This window comes from Nomascus leucogenys, unplaced genomic scaffold (assembly GCF_006542625.1).
Source record: "Nomascus leucogenys isolate Asia unplaced genomic scaffold, Asia_NLE_v1 001149F_52085_qpd_obj, whole genome shotgun sequence".
Lineage (NCBI taxonomy): Eukaryota > Metazoa > Chordata > Mammalia > Primates > Hylobatidae > Nomascus > Nomascus leucogenys.
This window is the reverse complement of record NW_022096209.1, coordinates 1-7563: the sequence shown is the minus strand read 5'-3', so window position 1 is coordinate 7563 and position 7563 is coordinate 1. Positions and strand designations below refer to the sequence as shown.

Here is a 7563-nt window from a genome sequence, read left to right as displayed (position 1 = left end):
GAGTGCCTTTGCTGAAACTGGCCCCTGCCACCCAGTGGCCGGCATGACATGTTGAGGCTCTAACCCTTCCACCCCTCACATCTTCCTCTAGGCTTTTCTGTCTTTGCCCGCCCAGCTGCTCCATGCCAGGAGGAGGAGGAGACACCTATAGCCTGCAACACCATGGCTCGCCTCATTGCAGGTGGGTGGCAGCGACAGAGACCGCAGTGCACCGGAGCAGTAGGAGAGTGACCATGCTAGGAGGGCAGGTGGCTGCAGCCAGGGTTGGGGGTCAGGTTTACAGTGATGGATGGGCTGCAGCAGTGGCCACGTGGTAGGAACCTTGTAAGGAGGGCCGGTGCATTGGCAATGGGACTGGCTTTCCCCTGCCCCTGCTGTGGATCTGGCCCTGTACTGCCCTGCCTTGCCCTGTACCTGCCCTACTGTTACCTGGACTGTCTCAGCCCTGTCCTGCTCTGGTCCCATTCTGACCCCGTCTTGGCCCTGTGCTACCCTATCCCTGCCCTGGTCTTGCCCTGGCACTGGCCATGTGCAGGGTAAGGCAGGGCAATGGCACCACTGGGCCATGACAGGGCAAGGTCAGTGCCAGGAGAGGGCAGAACATGCCGGCCCATGGTGGGGCCTGGGCAGGGATGGGCCAAAGCAGGGCCAGGACGTGTCCAAGGCCAGGTCAAGGCCAGAACAGGAGCAGGACCATGACCATTGGCAGGGCCAGTGCCATGACAGAACCAGGGTCAGGACAAGGGGCAGGGCTAGAGCCAGGGCCAGAGACAAGGCCAGGCCAGCACAGGTTCATGGCATGCCTTGGCCTGTCCCTCCCCTGCCCCTACCATCACCTTGCCCTTCTCTGCCCTGTCCCAGTACTGACCTGGCCGTGCCATTTCCCTGCCCTACCCTGCCTTGGCTGTGCCCTGGCTCGGTTCTGGCCCTGGCCACGGCCCTGCCCTGGACACGGCCCTGCCCTGGACGTGTTCTGACACTGTCTCAGCCTTGGCACTAGCCTTGCTCTTTCTTGGCATCAGCGCTGCTCTCTCTGTGGACCAGCTCTTGTCCTGTCCTGCACTGGCCATACCATGCCCTGCCCTGCCCTACCCTGACTCAGCCCTGGCTCAGCCCTGGCCCAGCTCTGGCCTTGGCATTGCCCCTGGTCCTGCCATATTTCTTGCCCTGTCCCTACCCTGGCCTTGGCCCTGACCCTTAGCTTGCTCTGGCCCTGCCTTGCCCTAACGCAGCCTATGGCCCTGTCATGGCCCTGCCATGGACCTGTCCTGTCCCTGGCCGTTCCCTGCTTGAGACCTTGCCCTGGTTCTCCCCTGGCCCTGGCCCTTGCCCTGACTCTGGTCCTGTCACTGGCCTAGCCCCAGCCCTGTTGCTGGTCTTACCATGGCCCAGACACTGCCTTGGCCCTGCCCTGACACTCTCCTGGACCCTGGCTATGCCACGAACCTGCACTGTCCTTGCCCTTGTTTTGCCCCTGCCCCGAACCTGGTCCTGCCCAGGTCATGGCCATGGCCCTGGCCCTGGCGCTTCCCTGGCTGTTCCCTGACCCTGCCCAGGTCTTGGCACTGGCCTGGCCCTGCCCTGTCTTGGCCCTAGGTTTTCCTGGCCATGCCTTGCCTGCCACGGCCCTGCCTTGGCCCTAGCCTGGCTTTGACCCTGCCCTGGCCCTATCTTGGCCTTCACCCTAGCCTCACCTGGGCACTGTGTTGGACCTGGCCATAGCACAGACCTGGTTGTGGCCCTGACCCTGGCCCTGCCATGGCCCTGTCCCAGACTGTAGCCCTGCCAGGTACCTGTCCTGGCCCTGCTCTGGGCCTGGCCTTGTCCCTGGTTCTTAATGACCCTGGCCCTGCCCCTGCCCTTGCCCTTGCCCTGGCACTGGCTTTGGACATGTCCGTGGCCCTAACCCTGGCCCTGCCCTGGAGCTGCCACTGCCTTGGCCCTGCCCCGGCCCCAGCCATAGACCTGCCCTGGTTGGTCATGCCCTGACTTAACTCTGTGCTACCCCTGGACCTGCTCCACCCTATCCTGGCCCTGCCTCCCTTTGGCCCTGCCCTGACCCTGCCTTGGCCCTCACACTGGCCCTAGCACAGAACTGGTCCTATCTGTGTCCTTGGCCCAGCATTGACCCCTGTTCCTGACCCTGATCCTGCCATGGCCCTGTCCCTCCCCTGGCTCTGTCCTGGTCTTCTGCTGACCCTGACCCAGGCCTTGGCCCTGCCCCAGCCTTATCCTAGACCTGGCCATGGCCCTGCCTCTGCCCTGGACAGGTGCTGGCACTGGCATGGACCCTGGCCCTGGCCCTACCTCTGTCCTGGCCATACATTTGCCCTGGCCTGCACCCTGGTCCTGGTCCTTGCTGCCCCAGCCGTGGCCCTGGCCCTGCCCTGCCTGTGCCCTGTTCTATCCTGGGCTGGCCCTGCCATGGCCTGGTCTTGCCATTGCCATGCCCTAGCCTGCCTGCTTGTGCCCTAGATCTGCCCTGGCCTTTGCCCTGTATTGGTTGTAGCCTTGACTCAGCCCTGGACATTCCCTGACCTTGCCTAAGCCCTGGCACTACCCTAGCCTTGCCTTGGCATTTGCCTTACTCTCTCTATGGCCTGGCTCTGGCCCTGCATTGCACAGGCCATGCTCTGCCCTGCGTGTCCCAGCCTGGGCCCAGCCCTGGTCTTACCATATTCCTGGCCCCAGCCGTACCCTTTTTCTGGCCCTGACCTTGCCCTGGCCCTCTCCTGGGCCTTCCCTGGTCATTCCCTACTCTGCCCTGCGTGTCCCAGCCTGGGCCCAGCCCTGGTCTTACCATATCCCTGGCCCCAGCCGTACACTTTTTCTGGCCCTGACTTTGCCCTGGCCTCTCCTGGCCCTTCCTTGGTCGTTCCCTGCTCTTCCATGCCCTGGCCTTGCCCTTACCCTGCATTGGCCCATCACTGTTCCTACTCTACCCTGGCACTGCCTTGGCCCCAGCCCTGCCTTCTCCCTGGCCTTGCCCTTCCCCTGCCCTGTCCTGACCCCAGGCCTACCGAGTCCATGAAATGGCCCTGGACCTGCCTTGCCATCCTCTGTCCTGGCCCTGTATTGTCCCCACCATGCCCTGGTCCAGCGCTTGTCCTGGCCCTGTTGCTAGTCCTGCCACTGCTATGACCCTGCCCTGTTTTTGGCCATGCCTTGTGCTACCCTAGCCCTGCCCTGCCTTGGCCTTGGCCCTACCATGGCCTTCTCCTACCCTGGCCTGGCCTTACCCTGGTCTTTTCTACCCTGGCCTTGCCCTTCCCTGGTCTTGCCCTGCCCTGGCCTTGCCCTGCCTTGCCTTGGCTTTGCCTTGTCCTGGTCCTGGTTCTGCCTTGTCCCTGACCTTGCTCTGGATCCTCTCTGGTTCTGCCTTCTCCGTGGCCCTGCCCTTGCTCTGGCCCTGTCCCTGGCCCAGCCTTAACCCTGGCCCTGGACCTGACAAGCCCCAGGCCCTGCCCTGGCCCTGCCTTGGCCCTGTGCTATCTTAGTCCTGTCCTGGCCCTGAACTTGCCCTGGCCCTACCCTCACCCTACACTGGCCCTGCCCTACCCTGGCCTTGCCCTGCCCTGGCCCTGCTTTTGGCCTGCCCTGGCTCTGGTTCTGCCGTGGACTTGCCCTTGCCCTGGATCCTCCCTGGCCATGTTTTTTCCATGATCCTTCTCTGGCCTTGGACCTCCCTGTCCCTGCCCTTCCATACCCTGGCCCATTCCTTCCTCTACTCTGACCCTGCCCTGCCTTTGGCCCTGTGCTACCCAAGCCCTGCCCTGGCCTTCTCCTGGCCCTGATCCTGCCATGGCCCTTGCCCTGCCATGCCCCTGCCCTCGCCCTGGTTCTGCCCTGTTTCTGGCCCTGGCCTTGGTCCTGTTGTGTCCCTGTCTGTGACCCTGCCCCTGGTTTTTCTCTGGCCATGACCCTGCCCCAGTTCTGTCATATCCCTGGCCCTGTCTCAGTTCTGTCCTAGCCCGGGCCTTTCACGGTACTTTATGCTTAGTAAGGGCTCCATAGTGTCTGTGCATTGAACGTTGTGTTCATAGTATCTGCCAAAACAGAAAGGAAAAAAACAAAATCTGATGATGAGAAGTTAAAGATTTGTATATAATATTCCTTGAATTGTAATTATTAGTTGTATTAGTTATTAGTTATTAGCCTGTTATTCGTTGTATTACATATAGGTCATGGTTTTGTATGCATAACTCTAAACCATTGATACTGTTAAAAGAATATATGAATATGTGAAAGAATGTGTTAAGTGTAAGAATGTATGAGTATCTAATGACCTTTCCAAATTAATTTTTATTTTTAGCTCTATTAGATTCTTCTCAGTGTAACAAATGTTTATGCCTATGTAATTAAGGGTATATTTCCTGTACAGAATATTCCTATTACCTAATTGAAAATTATATAATACTAAAATATAATACTATTTTTAGGCTAGGCATGGTGGCTCATACCTGTAATCCCAACATTTTGAGAGGCCAAGTTTGGAGAATCGTTTGAGGCCAGGGGTTGAAGACCAGCCTGGGCAACATAGTGAGACCTTGTCTTTATTAAATAAATAAATAAATAAATAAATAAATAAATAAATAAATAGGTTGGGCACTGTGGCTCATGTCTGTAATCCCAGCATTTTGGGATGCCAAAGCAGGAGAATTGCTTGAGCCCAGGAGTTTGAGACCAGCCTGGGCAGCATAGCAAGCCTCCTTCTCTACAAATAATAAAATATTAAGCAGGTGTGGTGGTGCACACCTGTGGTCCCAGCTACCTAGGAGGCTGAGGTGGGAGGTTTGCTCAAGGCTGCAGTGAACTGTGAATGCATCACTGCATTCCAGCCTAGGCAACAGAACAAGACCTTGTCTATAAATAAAGAAATAAGTAAAAATATAAATAAAAATAAGTAAAATTAAATATAAGTAAATATAAATATAAATACATATAAATATAAAAATGAATACATGAAAACAAACAATTTTTAAATTTAACATCACTGAGGGCATCCTATCCATTTCATTTCATGATTCCATTACATCATTTCAGTTAGATGAAATGATCAGATGACTTGATATGAGATGAAATGATGAGATGAAATGATGAAATAATGACATGAGATAAGATGAAGTTTTGAGATGAAACAGTGAGTTGAAATGATGAGACGAAATGACAAAATTGAAAAGGAATTGAAAGGAGATGAGATGAAATGAGATGAAATGATGAGATGATGGATAAAATGATGAAATGAGATGAAATGATGAAATGAAATGAAATAATGAAATGACATGAAATAATGAAATGAAATTGAAATGAGATGAGATGAGATGAAATAATGAGTTAAAATGATGAGATGAAATGAGATGAATGATGAGATGAAATGATGAGATGAAATGAGATGAATGATGAGATGAAATGATGAAATGAGATGAGATGATAAGATGAAATGATGAGATGAAATGAGATGAAAAATTATGAGATGAAAAATGAGATGAAATGATGAGATGAGATGAAATGAAATGAAATAAAGAAATGAAATAATGAAATGAGATGAAATGAAATGACATAATGAAAGGAAATTATGAAATGTAATGATGAAATTGAAATGAAATTGAAATGAGATAAGATGAAATGATGAGATGAAATGATGAAATGTGATGAGATGAAATGAGATGAAATGATGAGATGAAATGATGAGATGAAATGAAATGAGATGAGATGAAATGAAGTGAAATGAAGTGTAATGAGATGAAATGAAATGACATAATGAAATAAAATAATGAAATGAGATGAAATGAAATAATGAAATGATGAAATAATGAAATGGAAATAAAATGGAAATAATGAGATGAGACGAAATGATGAGATGAAATGATGAAATGATGAGATGAGACGAAATGATGAGATGAAATGAGATTAAATAATGAGATTAAATGATGAGATGAGATGTGATGAAATGATGAGATGAAATGATGGCATGATATGTTGACATGAAATCCGATGAAATACTGAGATGAAATGACGAGATGAAATGATGAAATGATGAGATGAGATGAAAAAAGATGAGATGAAATGTAATGAGATGAAATGACATAATGAAATGAAATAATGAAATGAAATGATGAAATGGAATAATGAAATGGAAATGAAATGGAAATGATGAGATTATATAAAATGAGTTGAAATGAGATGAAATGAGATGAAATGCTGAAATGATGGGATGAAATGAGATGAGATGAGATGTGATGAAATGATGACATGAAATGATGACAAAATGATGATGAAATGATGAGATGTAATGATGAAATGGTGAGATGTAATGATGAAATGAGACGAGATGAAATGAGATGAAATGACATGAGATGAAATGAAATGGTGAGATGATGATATGAATGATGAGATGAATCATGAGATGAAATCATGAGATGATGAGCTGAAATGATTAGATGATGAGATGAAATGAAATGAAATAATGAGATGAAATGAAATAATGAAATGAAATTGAAATAAAATTGAAATGAGATGAGATGAAATAAGATGAAATAATGAAATAAAATGATGAAATGATGAGATGTGATGAGATGAAATGAGATGAGGTGAAATAATGAAATGAGATGAAATAATGAAATGAAAAATGAAATGAAATTGAAATGAGATGAGAAGATATTAGATGAGATGAAATGATGAATGAATGAAATGAGATAGATGAAATGAGTTGATGAGATGATGAGATGAAATGAATGAGATGGAAAGAGATGAGATGAATGAAATGATGATATGAAATGAGATGAATGAAATTGACGAAATGTAATGAGTGAAATGACATAATGAAATGAAAAAATGAAATGAAAATAATGAAATGAGGTGAAATTAATGAGATGATGAAATTAAATGATGAAATGAAATAATGAAATGGAAATGATGAGATGAGATGAAATGATGAGATGAATGATGAGAAATGATGAAATGAGGTGAGATGAAATGATGAGATTCAACGATGAGATGAAATAATATGAAATGCGATGAGATGTAATGATGAGAGGAAATGATGGATGTAATGAAATGAGAAAATGAATGAGATGAAATGAAGTGAGATGAAATGAAATAATGAAAGGAAATTGAATTGAGATTAGATGAAACGATGACATAAAATGATGAGATGTAATAAGAAGAAATGGTGAGATGAAATGATGAAATGCTGAGGTGAGATGAGATGAAATGAGAGGAAATGATGAGATGAAATGAGATGAAATGATAACATGAAATGATGAGATGAAAGGATGAGATGAAATGATGAGATGAAATGAGATGAAATGATGAGATGAAATGGTGAGATGAGGTGAGATGAGATGAAATGATGAGATGAAATGGTGAAATGATGAGATGAGATGAGAAGAAATGATGAGATGAAATAAGATGAGATGAAATGAGATGAAATGAAATGAGGTGAAATGAAATGAAATAATGAAATGATGAAATGAAAAGAAATGATGAAATGAAATGATATTGAAATGAAATTGAAAGATGAGATGAGATGAAATGATGAGATGAAATGATAAAATGTTGAAA

At 47.6% G+C, this 7563-nt stretch overlaps 1 pseudogene; it reads left to right on the top strand.

The window, feature by feature from the left end:
• Window positions 1–233: 233 nt before the first annotated feature.
• On the top strand, window positions 234–3350 carry LOC115833849 (annotated as a pseudogene).
• The last annotated feature ends 4213 nt before the right edge of the window (window positions 3351–7563 follow it).